At 46.2% G+C, this 15,287-nt stretch overlaps 1 long non-coding RNA gene across 1 annotated transcript; it reads left to right on the top strand.

Moving 5' to 3' along the window:
• Positions 1-9,954: 9,954 nt before the first annotated feature.
• On the top strand, positions 9,955-11,456 carry LOC146058968 (uncharacterized). Its single transcript, XR_014470068.1, has 3 exons — positions 9,955-10,026; positions 11,030-11,134; positions 11,389-11,456. It is a non-coding gene; the product is annotated as an uncharacterized LOC146058968 (long non-coding RNA).
• Positions 11,457-15,287: the final 3,831 nt, after the last annotated feature.

Consider the following 15,287-nt stretch of genomic DNA (forward strand, 5'->3'; position numbering starts at 1 on the left):
AATGTAAAGCAGTCCTGTAAAGAATTCTGAAAATGGCCTTATGTAGGCTTTGTCAAATCAACAATGGGTGGAACCCAGAACAAACAGGCTGGGGTTAGCAAACCATTATCCCCAGCCATAATACATCCACATAACCACCATACAATGCATACATCATCCACATGACTGACATATATTTCAGAAACCATCCCAGTGACCGCCATGCACTAGAGCAGGGGTGGCCAAACCTGTCCTCAAGATCTACCAACAATTCATGTTTTTCAGGCAACCTGTGGATCTATAGCAGGAATGAATGCAGCATGTTTGAAAATGTGAGAGTTAGTAATGACTACAACTGTGCTGCAGCTAGGTGATCTTGAAAATGTGAACCATTGGTAGATCTCGAGGACCGGTTCGGCCACCCCTGCACTAGAGCAAGCATCCTAGTGACCAACATGCACTGGAGTGAGCATCCCAGTGGCATCCTTGCACTAAAGTAAGCATCCCAATGGCTGCAATGCACTACAAAGAGCATATTAAAGACCACTATACAATAAAGAGAATATCCTATTGACATTTTCAATGCAGTGAGCATTCCATATTGATACGCATTAAAATGACTGTAATAAAATATATTGAGAATGCCAGTGACCACTGTACAGTAAATTAAGCATTCTAGCATCTGCTATACAGCACACTTAGGATCTAAAGTACATCCCACTGACCACCATAAAGTAAATAAGAATTACAGTGCCTGCCATACAGTGCAGACAGCATCCCAGGGCCTGTTATACAGTACATTGAGTATCCCATTGACAATGCTACAAAATGCATAACTGTCAGAGCCATCCTGATGTGCCTTAACCATTCAGATATATGTAAAAGAACAAGCAGTCCCCTTAGATATCAGACAGAGGAAGGCCATGAAAATTCTCAGTGAAGCCTAAGATTAATCAACTCCTGATTATGTTAGACAATCTTCGCCATAGAGGTGTACTAATGATATTGGTTACAAAGCATGTTTTCTTAATTGTTCTGTTTTGTGAGCCTCCCTGCTATTCCGGGAAGGTAGGCAACCCTGACACAGAGGAAGCCCACACAAACACTGGAAGAATGTACGAACTCCACACAGGGCCATGGAGGGAATGAAACCTAAGTGCTGTGAAGCAGTAATGCTGACCATTACACCAAACATGCTGCCCAGATTTACTCCTTTAAATGGTCGACATACTCAAGGTTGACAGTGACAGAAAGTCAACATGAGCAAAATGTCAACATACGCATGGTTGACACATAAAAGGTTGAGCTGAGTATGTCAACCATTAAAAGGTGTCGACCTACCCACCGTCAACCTAGAGTCAATCTATTATGAATCCGGATACTGATCAGTATATCAGTATAACACAGTGATGCTCTTAAAAGCGTACCTTAGGACAAGAAGTAATTGTCTCTGTAGGTTTCTTAACACAGCTTTGAAATACAGCGTGGCACAATTGCAATGTAAGTGCTATAAAACAGGGCCTGCCATGTTTCTTTCATCTCCATGCAGCATGTACAGTATCATTGCTTTTCAGGTGGATATCATTTGAGCACGTCGGGTATGGATCATAGCGTTCACATGCATTAGGTCAACCAATGAAGGTCGACATGCATCAAGGTTGACATGTTTAAAGGTACACATGGTGTTAGGTCAACAGGGTCATTAGGTCGACACAATCATTAGGTTGACATGGCCATTGTCGACATGGAGTTTTTTACCTTATTATTCCGAATATCGACACAGTCGACATGGATACTAAAAAAGTGCACCGTGTCAACTCGTATGGCTCGCCGTGCTTCGCTACACTTGGTACACTAGTGGATGGTAGGGCATGAAATACCACCTGAATAAAAAGGCATGAAAACCCCCATTTTGGCATTTTAACTGTTGACCTAACCCATGGCGACCTAATGCATGTGTCGACCTAATGTCCCTGTTGACTTAACCCCATGTCAACCTTGATGCATGTCGACCTTCAGTGGTCAACCCAATGCACGCCAGCCTTCCTCTTGTCGACCTAGTGACCACCTACTGAGCACGTCTATAGCCAGGAGAGAACGAGGATGTGATGAAGGGAAATGAGCAGTTAGCAATTATTACTCCATAAACTCTGGTTCAAGGCTTATTTAGTAAACTATTAAAGTCCTAGAAATCTGTCTCGCTCTATCCAGGCAACAAACAGAGTCAGATCACACTAGAGGGCCGTCTATGGGGAGGCAACTTCTGCAAGGAGTGACAGTTGAACTATATATTCAGGGAGGCCCAAAAGCGGGGGTGACAAATAGGGTCTATGAAGTGGGACTTGTGGGGTGAAGGGATCTCTGTTCCAGTTGAGGTAAACCTTCACTGGTCACTGTGTAACCCTCATAGGGACTGCTAGTGTGGGCGCCAGGAGTTGCCACAATCAGCTGCACAGAACCTCTGGCTGTCGGTTCGCACCACTGTGAAGTATAGGGTCTTGGCTGGGGCAAACTGTCATGCGACCATGGGTTCTCAGGTGTCTATGGGCATCTCACATACCCGGCAGGCAGTCTGGGTTGGGATGGTAAGTGTGAGGTGATGGGGGCAGGGTGAGGTGAAGTACCTGTAACAACTGCGGTTGCCAGCTCCTGCCCGTCTCGGTCCCTGGCCTCCACCACAGGTGGGCCATCCACTGCGTTGTGTCACTGTGGAGGATACAAAGGGGCGGTCAGGGGGTGCCTCTCTGAGTACCTGTGCTACACAGCGTTTTCCCACTTGAGAAGTTGTATTGGTGACAGAAGTGATTTATAGCCAACCACTGTCTTGCTGAAGTTTTATGATTATTTTTATCATTTGTAAAATAGGTGGTCCAGAAACTACTTTCATTACTGCACTTACAGTGTAACTGCAATACCAAATATTTTGCTCTAAAGGACATACCATCTCCACTCCTACTAGATGATCTATTGCCTCTGGAGATTTATTCATTGCCCCTGATGAAGTCCTGAAGGATGAAATGCATTGGGCTGCGGATTGATCTTTTATGTGATACCTTTGAAAATGCTGATGAAATTACACATATTTGAAAATCTCTAATACATGTCCATTTTTTCTTTACTACAGTAATTATTGATTTATTGAAATTGAGTCACCATTTAAAGAATTGGTATTGGTGATACAGCACACCTCTATTCTGTGTGTATATATATTATATATAGGGTGGTCAATCCTGGGATCGGGATCGGCGGGATCCCGGGATTTGGCCCTAAAAATGCCGGGATTTGAATCCCGGGATTGGATCTTCCAATCCCGGTATTGCGGGATTGTCCTGCGCATGCGCAAATCTAATGTCGGGCAGCGCTGAGACCAGCTCAGACGCTGCCCGGCTTCTCACAAACCCCGGCGCGCAGCTCTGCGGCTGCGTGCAGCGTGACCTGATGTCAGAGGTCACGCTGCGCAGCCTGTCTGCGGCTCCGTGCCCGCCCACCGCCCGGTACCCGTGCCGCCTTCACTGCCGCCCGGCTACTCCAAGTCAGCCTCCAGTCCCAGGGAATTAGGCATTTTTCAATCCCGAATCCCGGGATTGAAAAATAGCCCCGGGATTGGCATCCCTAATTATATATATATATATATATATATATATATATATATATATATATATATATATATATCAGGTAGACGACCCCCAGAGTAAACTCCAGGAATAAAGAGTGGCACTCTCCGGGCTTTAGTAAAGTCAAATCAAGTTTTAGTGCAAATAAATTGTCATCGTCATCGTCAACGTTTCAAGGCCCAATGCCTTTTCATCAGGACGGGTGTACAAATAAAGTGCAGTAAGTGCTGTGCAAAGAGTTAGTAGAAGTCTTCTAACTCTTTGCACAGCACTTACTGCACTTTATTTGTACACCCGTCCTGATGAAAAGGCATTGGGCCTTGAAACGTTGACGATGACGATGACAATTTATTTGCACTAAAACTTGATTTGACTTTACTAAAGCCCGGAGAGTGCCACTCTTTATTCCTGGAGTTTACTCTGGGGGTCGTCTACCTGATATTATCTACTTGTGGAGGCACCCCGGCCCTTGCCTGTTTTAGCCCAGAGTGCCAAACAGCAACCCTCTCTATATATATATATATATATATATATATATGTGTGTGTGTGTGTCCAAAAGAGAAGGCACTCGGAGACTGTATAATAAGCAGAAAGTTCCTGTATTGTCAGTTAAGTATTTTCGGAAGTGTACTCCCGTCCTCAGAACCACCTACAGCAAAGGAACACTACAAACAATGCACATATAAATACCTGTAGCCAGATTAAGGTCTAAATGGGCCTGGAGCTGAAAATGATCATGGGCCTATTATGTGCAATAATAGGGGTTGTGGCCAGCACCTAACCAGTGTTCTGGTTGGGTGGTCTGCTCATGGGTGTGTCTATTTGTGTAAATACTTTCAACTAATTATATATGCCTGGAAAAGGCAGGGGGCTGGCATAAGAAAAATGCAGGGAGATATATTGGCGGGTGCCCTCCAAAGGTGCACCCGCAGGATGCCGATGTCCTAAGATACTTGCGGGGTGAGGCGGCACTCCAGTCATAAAAAAAATACTGAAAGCTGAAACTTGGTGGACAATATTTCAGCACCTTTTATGTGGTCACCTAAATTTACCACACCATATACCCCTTATACAAATCATGCAACACAATAGTAACCCCCTTATACTGTACTTGCCTCTTCCACATTATGCCACATGGATTGAGCCAAAATTCACACTATGGCACACAGATTAAGGCAAAATTCACATTGTGCCACATGGATTGAGTCAAAATACACACTATACCAGACATATCCAAACAGTGGCCCTCCAGCTGTTGTGAAACTACATGTCCCAGCATGCCTTGACATAGTTTTAGCATTCCCTAATAGCAAAGCTGTGACAATGCATGATGGGATTTGTAGTTTCACAACAGCTGGAGGGCCATAGTTTGGACATGCCTGCACTATACCAAACAGATTGAGCAATAATGCACAATATGCTTCATAAATAGGGGCATTGCGCGCCAAAGGCGCGCATTAAAAATTTACACCATAATGCCCATTACATGTTAAGACACACACCATAATCTCTGCTGCGCAACTCTGCCACGTACCACAGAGGGTAAGAGGTAAGGTAGTGGGACGCCGCTACTTACCATCCTTTACCCACAGCGTCCCATTGACTTTATTGCAAGCAGCACCGGACATACAACCCCCCCCCCCCCCCGGTCACAACACCCCCACCTTGGACTCACAGCCACCTCTATAAGACATTAAGACATAAGCCCATGGGCTTATGGTAGAAAGGGTTCTGCTGACACCCTGATACCCATCAGGGTTTATCTGAGGCACGCTGTTCCCCATCCACTGACACCTGCATGAGACATAAGCCCACACAGGTTAATGGTAAAAAGGGGCCTGCTGACACCCTGATTCCCCACGGGGCTCATCTCAGGCACTTTCACACCCCGTGTCCCCTTACCACACAATTTATATCTACCTGTACCCCATTACCACGTTATTGTGTTATGTTATGAATTAATAAACACCACTTGGTACAGAAACCAACATTGTGTCACGTACTGTACCCACGCACCACACACACCCTAGGCACCAGCTTAGCGCTTAACTATCATCCTAAACCAGTAGACCCTTGAGTCTGACCAACTCAGTTAAGCAGCTCCCGCCACACATACGACCAGAGCGCTGTAACCAACCAAAAACCAGCACACCATAATCTCCATTACATATTATGCCAAACACCATAATGCCTATTAAAATTTATGCTATATAAGTGTTGCTTACCTACATGCTCATTGCCAGGGGTTTCATGTTCATTGCCAGGGGTTCCATGCTCATTGCCAGGGGTTCCATGCTTGTTGCCATGTGGGATTACATGCTCATTTACAAGGGGGAATACATGCTCGTGGTAACTGGGGGACAGCCGCCGCCGGGCAGAAATGACAGCTATTGACAGCCAGCAGGGGGCTGCCGGCTGTATTCAGAGCACTGCTATTTTTAATAATACCCCTTTCACATGACCTGGGAATATGGTCCCAGGATCATGCAGGGACATTCCCGGACTGGCCCCTTTTACACCAGCCTAGTCCCTGCATTTTCTGGTGTGAGGGGGAGAGAAAACCACCCCCGCCCCCCTTTAAACAACCAGCTATATCTTCGGAACAAACTGACCCATTTACATGTAGACTTCGAATGATTTTGGTCCCGTGAAACTGGGCCATTTAGTTCCAGAGAAATCTGTCCTCAAACAACATGAACAGCCATGAAATTATATTTCAGAAATGAAAAAAAAATTGGTTTACCCGCAATATCTCTAGAACCAATGAACCCATATGGACCAGGTATCAGATTGAAGGCCCAGCGATTTGAGTCGACTGAGATCAACCTCGAGCTTCTGTGGTCTCGGAGAGGGAACTGGCAGCCCTTGGAATCCGGGTGGAGGTCGGAATTAGCGGGCCCCATGTTATCCTATGGGGAAAATGTTCCAGGTTTGCCTGGCGGTATCTCCGGTTCCCGGGGGGCTAGCAATGCGGGGCTGGGCTCGTTGGAAAGCCCTGGCCCTCAGATACAAAATGGGCATATTTGGAGAGTGGGCCCATTGTTAATCCGGCCCTGTAAATACCCCACTTCTTACCCGTTCACGGCGTCTCTCCCGCCGCACGGACATCCTCCCGGAAGCCTCCTTAGCCGAACTTCCAGTCTCCTGCACAGTGTTACCATGGCAACAACAAGCATGTGTTCCAGGGGCTCCAACTGTGCGTTTCACCGCCTAAAACAGTCAGATCAGGCTGGGCGGGATTAGGTGTCTAATCGTCAGGCTGGGAGTGACAAGCTGTCAGGGCAGCCTGTGGGTTACACACGGCACATACATGTACATCTCATATAAACATCTAAACAACCCAAACAAAAAAATGGTTATGAAAAAGACGGAAAAAAACCAGAAAAAAACTGTAAATATTCACAATACACCAAAAGCAAAAAAAAAAAAAAAGCTCGCTTATATGCTAATGCTCCATATCAGACAGTACACAGTGCACAGTACATAAAATATATTTCATACCAAGCTATTCCATGCGATCCGTTGTAATGGATCGCATGCATCCCTGCTTCCCGCCCACCTCGCCGCCATGAGGAAGGGGTGGTCGGAAGGCCTGCCGGTCCGACCACCTGGTCGGGTCCGATGTGCACGGGACCGCGCATCGGACCCGACAGCATGTCAGGAAGAGACGATTTGGTTCGATTTAACGGGCCGATTGGTCGCAGTGTATGGGGGGGCCTTTAGTCCTTTGTTCAAGACTTTCATCTCAGTCGGTGTCAATGTCCTGTATGATAGATTGAAAATCAAGTTTTCGTCACTGTTCCGGTTTTGATGGCCTCTCTTGTTTTGAACCCCCCTCCTGGTGGGAGCATATTTTTGTTTGCAGCACACTGTGAGCCCTCCGACCGGAAGGGAGGGGTTTGCCTGGGTCCTCTGTTTCCGAGAACAAAAAGTCACTGTCACTACTGGTTTTGTACTGATCACCTCTGTTCCCCGGTTTTCTAGATTTCCAAGGTCTGCGTGTCCTCCCCTTGGAAGGCAGAGAATGTGTCACTGCCTCCATATAGCCACGAGTAGATTTTATTTTCCTCGTAATCATTGTCCACTGCCATTTTTTTTATTACGTTTAAAATGTAACAAATCTGTGCGATATTGATTACATAGGGTTTCCAATTTTGTCATCCAATTGCTGTCCTTTTCTTCTCGCAAGATGTTAATGCATTCACTTTCCAAAGTGGCAATTTTGGTAGGAATAAGTTCCAGTTTCCTATTGGCTTCATTGACTTCTAAAACCATTAATCAAACGCACACTTGTTTAAAATCGTGATCCACTGCCGGACAAACTCAGGATTGCTCTTGCCAATAGTGGCAGGAGCAATCCTGCCACTTTTTTAACCCTAAACCCACACGGTATCTTATGGTCGATGATAGTTTGAAAGAGAAATACTGTGCAACGGATAGTCAATTTCTCGTTTTTTAGTTTTAAGTAACTGGTAGTATGCATTTTCTGTATTATATCCTGGGTCTCTGTGAACAACAGATTATTTAGATAAAATATCCTCAATTTCTGCAGATGAGAAACTAAGGGTGACATTCTATGGGATGAGATCTGCGTTTTTTTGGCGTTAATTAGACCACAAAATGGCGATATCGCATTTTTCCATCAAATCGCCAATTTAATGGGATGCGCTAAGGGACTGAAATCGCATATTATGTGCGTTAACGCATGCGGACCAAAAGTGCGAGATTAATTCGCATTTTTATCGCATTCAGATGTTTTCGTATAGAAAAGTATACAAATCGCTTATTTAATGCAATGCGTTTTCGCAAATCGCACTTTTTAGGTGTCTAATTATCGCACTTATTTCAGACCAGGTTCTGTTTGGCGATTTGGCCCAGAACTCATTTTGGTCAAGTGCACACATGGTTAATTTCACCACAGGTGCCCTCATTTTCACTCACAAACACCCCTACATAAACCCCAACATCTTTAAGGACACCTGTGAGGGTTTGAGACATGGAGATTTTGCAGAGTGGTTTGGAGTTGATGATTTGTGATGTGGCCCATTTGGAGGAGCTGCGCAGGAGGGAGGAAGCTGCGCACCAGATCCAGGTAGCCCCCCGACTACTGCGTACCCCATGTATGTATCGTGCTCGGCTGTACCTGGACTCCCTCTCGGATCAACAGGTTGTGGGGATGTTTAGGCTGAACCGCATTAACCTGTTGGACTTATATGAGCAGGTGAGAGATGATTTGGACCCTTTTGGGGAAGGCAACTATGCAGTGTCTGGGCTGCACAAATTAATGTGTGCCCTCTACTATTTGGCCACAGGCTCCACTCAGTCTGTGACCTCATGGGCCTTGGGGGTATCACAGGCCACTTTCTCTAAGCATTTCACTCAAGTGTTACTTGCTTTAAAGAAGTTGTGACGGACATACATCAGATTCCCCAGTTCTGAGCAGGAGTGGCAGGACCACAAGTTGGCTTTCTATAGACTCTCAGCATTCCCTCGCGTGCTGGGAGCTATAGACTGCACACACATTGGGATTAGGGCACCGCACGTGCGGGGACACGTCTACGTCAATAGGCGTGGGCGGCACTCCCTGAACGTGCAGGTTGTATCCAATGCTCATTTGAAAATCCTGAGTGTTGTGGCAGGCTTTCCGGGAAACTGCCATGACGCCTATATTCTGAGACACTCAGCCCTCTGGAACAGATTTACCAACCACCAAATGCCAGAGGGCTGGCTACTAGGTAAGTACCTTTTAACATATTACCCTGTCTGTCCCTAATTGTACCTGCTGCATTGTGTGTGTTTCCTCTTTCACAAGCATATTGCTCTTCTACCAGTGTGTCCTGTTTGGAAGAAACACATACCTTACCATATAAGGCAATCACTTCCTATCTGTGTTTTAGGTGACTCAGGATATGGTTGTGTTTCCTGGCTCATGACACCTTTGCGCACCCCAGAGGGCCCTGCACAGCACCGGTATAATGAAGCCCACATTGCAACCCGCAATGTGGTGGAGCACACATTTGGCGTCTTGAAGAGTCGCTTCCGGTGTTTGGACAGGTCGTCGGGTACACTGCTTTACCACCCTGCCAAAGTAGTCATGATTATCCAGGCTTGCTGCATGCTGCATAACATAGCCCTGTCCCAACCTGCCTATGTGGAGGAGGAACATGCAGCAGTCGTGCAGGAAGCCCAACCTACCACACCTCGGGTAGTGAGGGGTACGCAGAAGGGGAATCTGGTGCGCACACACATCATCAGCCGATACTTTTCTGGTAAGCACATGTGCCCTGTAATCCGAAATGTACCTGTGCTGTAAGTGTACTCATTAACTAATGTGTGACCAATACCATCTGCTTCCACCCACTTTTAGCCTAATACACAGAGCCCAACGGATGCAGATGGTGGTGCTGACCTATCCCTTGCTGATATCTAGCTTGTAAGTACATTTGATACATGTATGAATGATGTATGCAGTCAAACATGGCTCACTGGTGTTGTGGAACTACACGTGCCAGCATGCCCTGACACACTCTAAGCATTACAGTCCAAACCATGAGTGTCAGAGCCTGCTGGAATATGTAGATGCACAACCTTTGCCGGCCAAGGAGATACCCCACACTACTTTAGTGCAATCCCATTGTCATATACCATTGCAATATTTTATACTGCACACAATAATTGGTTTAAAAATAATACACAAACACAATGGTATGCGGCTAGACATTTTTACTTCTGTCTACTTTGTCAGACGCAATCTGCATTTTTGCAGGTGAAAAATAACAACTCTGGGGGCATGTTACAAGATGATTGGGAATAGAAAAAATAAAGAAACATATGTATGAGCTACCTTCTCCCAGCATCAGGCACCCCTACACCACTTCTAGACCCTGTACCAAGCCCACCACGGGTCCTAATACTCCGACGGGTTGGGGAAGTGGGGGAGCCACTTATTGGGGTGCTGGATACACTGTTGAGGGTGGATGCTGCGCCACCTCCCACATTGGCTTCCAGCTGCTGGATTTGGGCCTGCATAGCTAGTAACGCATTAGTCTGCGCTGTGCATGATTGGGTTAGTGCAGCAATACTTTGCGCCAGGCTGCCAATATGCCTATTCTGCTCCCTTACAGCAGCAGTTTGCTCAGCAAAACGGGTCAATGCTGTTAGCAATGCGCACATGAGTGCCTACACCTACCCGTACACTACGTGCCATTTTGCGTAACTGAAGGAAGGTGTCACGCATGTACCCCTGGATATTACCTATTTGGAGGCTTTGGGAGGCCATGAATTCTATCTGTTTTTCCTTGAAATTGACCAAGGAGTTAGCTACTTGGGAAGCAGAAGCTGCTGTATGGGGTGTGTGGGTGGGTGGGGGTGGGTTGGGAGACAACCCACTTGGGGGAAGATCACTCGAGGTCTGTATTTCTTCCTCTGCCGCAAAGGTGTCGACTGGTTCAAGAATGATGTCCATTTCGTCTAGCACCATCATTGAAGAATCTGTTTGGTTTGACCCTAGTTGTATAGCACCTGTGGATACAGATGAAGAGGTAAGTACTGATGCATATATAGGCCACACTGTCGTCTATACTGTTTTACATAGGGCTTGAGATGCTGGACGCACATACCTAGGGGTGTTATGTACTTACACATGTACCCCGATACAGCATGTAACATTGACATTAATAATATGTCACATGCCTAGCTCAGATGACATTCATTTCCGTTGCAATGTAGCAGCAGGAGATGAATGTGGTGTGAGATGTGTATGGCGTGTTTTTTGTTCATTTACCTGCTTCCGCAGATTCTGCAGCAACGGGCCTTCTGGTCTTGGATGCCGCAGCACTTCGGGATGGACAATCTGTACAAGGAAAGATGGGCAGGCATTATGGACCTTGCAATGGTGAAGCATTTTCTGCAAACATGCATTGAGATGACAATAATGGACAATACCCTTTGGACAAGGACTGCTTTATTTCTTCTCCACCATTTTTTTTATTTTAAACCAAAGATTTTTGTGTTACATTATTATTATTAAACTATTGTATACATGACAACTATTGGATAATCTGTGGTATGTAGGCATGGCAGCTAAACCACCAGTACACCTCTGGGTTTTTGTCCACATACATGTTAGGCTGCTAGAAAGAATGTTACAGTGTTAATCAATATGAGCAGTTGTGGAACTACAAGGCCCAGCATTATCAGCAATTTAAAAGTACTAGCAGGCAATTTCTTGTGCATGACCTTGCTGGGCTATGTAGTTCCACAGCAGCACTTTACTTAGCATAACAATACAAGTGAACATTATAGTTATAATACATTGGCATGTATGTTTAGGATTGCATGTGGTCACACTTACCAGCTCTAGATGGCGTTTGCGGCCTATCGGAATCCGCCACGTGCATGCCAGGCAGGACCTCAGGGGGTATGATGCGCTTCAGCTTCACCTCATACGCATTGTAGCACACAGTGGTGGGGCTTCCTCCTCCAGTCTTGGTGGCCTCCTCCAACTCCATGGCCATTTTATTTTTCAACTGCCTTTTGATGTCGTTAAATCTTTTTTTTCACATTGCGGACCAGGCGCTTGTGCTGACTGACAGCGTTCACCGCCTGGGTGATGTCCTTCCACATAGCCCTTTTGCGCTGTGCAGTGGTCTTGTGGTGAGATTTGCCAAGCAAACGGTCAAACACTGGCAGGATAGCCCGGACAAGTGCTGCATTTTCTTCATATGAAAAGCGGACCTTTCGGCCACTTTTTGTGCGGCCAGCTTCCACCTCCTCCTCCTCATTTTCAACACCAGCCATGTAGCACTTTTCAGCCTCCAAAACGCATCACATTACATATGCGAATTATGACTGAAAAGTGCGATTTCAAAAAGTGCGATTTGCGGCGATGTGGTGCGCTAAAAAAACATGCGCATTTATGTCAAAGCATAGAATGTCACCCATTATGTCTCCCCTGCTGGCATGGATATAGGTCCAAAACTGCAACTGGCTCCTTGTGAAGGAGTAAAATCAGTGTCCTGATCCATATTGGAAGCTCACTGACCTCAAATAAAAAAATTCCCCCCAAAAATTAGAAAATTACAAAAACTTAAAAGTTAAAAACAACACACACCACACTATGGAGGTTATTCTGATCGGAGCGGCCAAACGTGCGTACGGTCACTATTAGCGTACGCTCTCCGTACGCGGCCGTTGGGGTTAAGTCCACCCACAACTCAGCCGCATACGTACGGGCAGAAACAACGTCGAAGGGGAGTGGCGTACAATTGAGCGTACGCCAACGTACACGGACGGACCAGCCCTTACACTCCGACAACTGGCGTACAATTGAGCGTACGCCACCGTTTACGGACGTCTCTCGTCCGTCTTCCCACCGACTTCTTGCGGCTATCTGAGCGTACGCCAGCTTGCACGGACGGGTCCCTATTGTTTTCAATAGAAAACTCAGCTTATGTCACCGCTCGTGAGAGTGAGCGTACGTCCGTGTACGCTGGCATACCCTTCACATATATGGACCTGCAAATCTTGCCTTTCAATTATAATTATGAAAATTAATTAATTGATTGAATTAATTAATGTGCAAAATAGTGGGCATGGGCTTAAACCATTGCTGAAACATCCTTTGTAGGTGTTAGATGTGGTTTATGTTATTGTATCATAAATACAAAACCTATGTTTGTATTAGAGTGAACATGTTGACACATGTCGACTTGTGTAGATTGAGTGTGCTACTGTGTAAAGTCTATGAAAGCACGTAGTGAATGTGTATAACTGTTTAACAAATACCTACCTTAGCATATATAAGCAGGTCTTAAAAAGATTCTTACCTTAAATTAAACAAACCTTTAAATGTCGAGAAGTATAGAAAGATAAGCTTCCAATGTGTTTGAGTGCTGTGTGTGGCTTGCAGGTAGTGAAATCATGGTTTGGACTTAATAGACTGCAGCATTGCTTATTACATTCAGGTGTATGTGTTTGAGTAGTAATCAGCGTAAATTAGCAAACCCAGGCGCACGCTGGCATGCGGTATCTGTAGGGGTGGTCTGAGGTGGCGGTTGGCGGCCGCCTGTTTTGTGTCCGAAATGAACGGTGCTTTAGTCGATCGTGCGGTAGTAGCACCGTTAATTTTTGGTGCACACCCCCGTGTACGCCCATGTTTACGCCCATTTTCCCTCATTATTTCAGCCGCTCCCCTCAACACGCCCCTATGCCGCCCCCAATGCCCGTACTCTCGCGTACAGGTTTTTTCGCACGGAGAGACCCGTCCGTAAGCGTTGTGGAGTGTTCGCGCCTGCGCATTAGCGAATGTACGCATGCGCAGATCATGAAAAACCCCGGAACGTACGCGTACGGCCCGGCCGCACCAACCAGAATAAGGCCCTCTATATAGGGGGGTATTCAATCTGAGGGTCACGGCAGTCGAGCTTGCTCAACCGCCATGACCCAATCCTGTTCTTGGTCAGCTCGACCGAGAACATCAAAAGAGAATAAAGTAGCGCTTGTATATGAGGAATTTTTGAATAAAAAAATCACAATTTATTATACAATCATTACAATAAAAAACATGAAATATATGAACACTTCAGCAATAAATGAAAAGAAAATGGGGGGGGGGGGGGGGGTGAAGTTAAAAGAGAAATCTCTGTCAGTGCCCTCTGGTTGCCACTTTTCTGTATGGTTTAAGGATCCGCTCCTATGTAAACCGCCTGGGTGATAGAACAATGTGAAGGAAACTTTTCAAATTGGGAGAATGGATGGTAATATCCACTGGATTCAAACAATTGTAGGTAGGTATAATTACCACTGCGGGTCGCCATGGAGTCTTGTATCCATTTAGGATTGCTTCTGTAGCTGTAATCTCCTTGTGGTAATAAAGAAGAAACTCTCTCCGCTTTGGAATCACGATGCTGTGGACAAGAAGTTCTGTAGTTCCCAGAATAAAGTCACCAATATCAAAGATGGAATTAGGCGGCTGGTTGGATCCAAAACCTGTATACTGCATAAGTGGCAGTTAGGGGCCTGAGGGGTAGCAGCTCCAATGCGTTTCGCTGCCTCTAGGGGCAGCTTTTTTTGGGGGGGAGGGGCTCATTAGCATATGGGAAGGCCCAGCGTGCCATGGTCCTTCACATGAGAACGCTGGCCGTTCCCAGGCTCATACGGCTATGACGGACATGCGGGAGGCGGCCAGCTGACATCACCGGATGTCAGCTGCCCGCCCTGTCCTTGCACAGGGCGCCTGCAGTTTAGAGTGACTATATAGGTCACTCTGAACTGGATGCACGGGAGAAATCATTTGATGGTTGGCGGCCATCGAATGACTTCACAGCCTGCAAATGGATGATTATGTAAATCATACATTCACAGCCGGTTTGGGGCACGGCATGTGAGGAGGAGGCAGCCGGCACTGCGGGCAGAGGGCGGCGTCTGATGGACTTGCAAGGCTGCAGAATTCACAGCCTTGCAAGGCAATCAGAATAAGGCCCACTGTGCACGTTGGGTGCACTAGTAATGTATTTTTGTTTGGCATGTTACTTTTGAAGTTTTGTGTCTCCACCTTGCAGAATGTTTTCAGCCGAGCATTGTAAGCATAGTGTTCCCGTAGCAGGCCTGGATAGTTACCGAGCTGTTCCCCTGAGCAGAAGCTCTGGCCCCAGCGTCCCTGGCAAGCCTAGTTAGTGCCACTCACACAGCGCC

Source organism: Crinia signifera, chromosome 2, assembly GCF_055691185.1.
Source record: "Crinia signifera chromosome 2, ASM5569118v1, whole genome shotgun sequence".
NCBI lineage: Eukaryota > Metazoa > Chordata > Amphibia > Anura > Myobatrachidae > Crinia > Crinia signifera.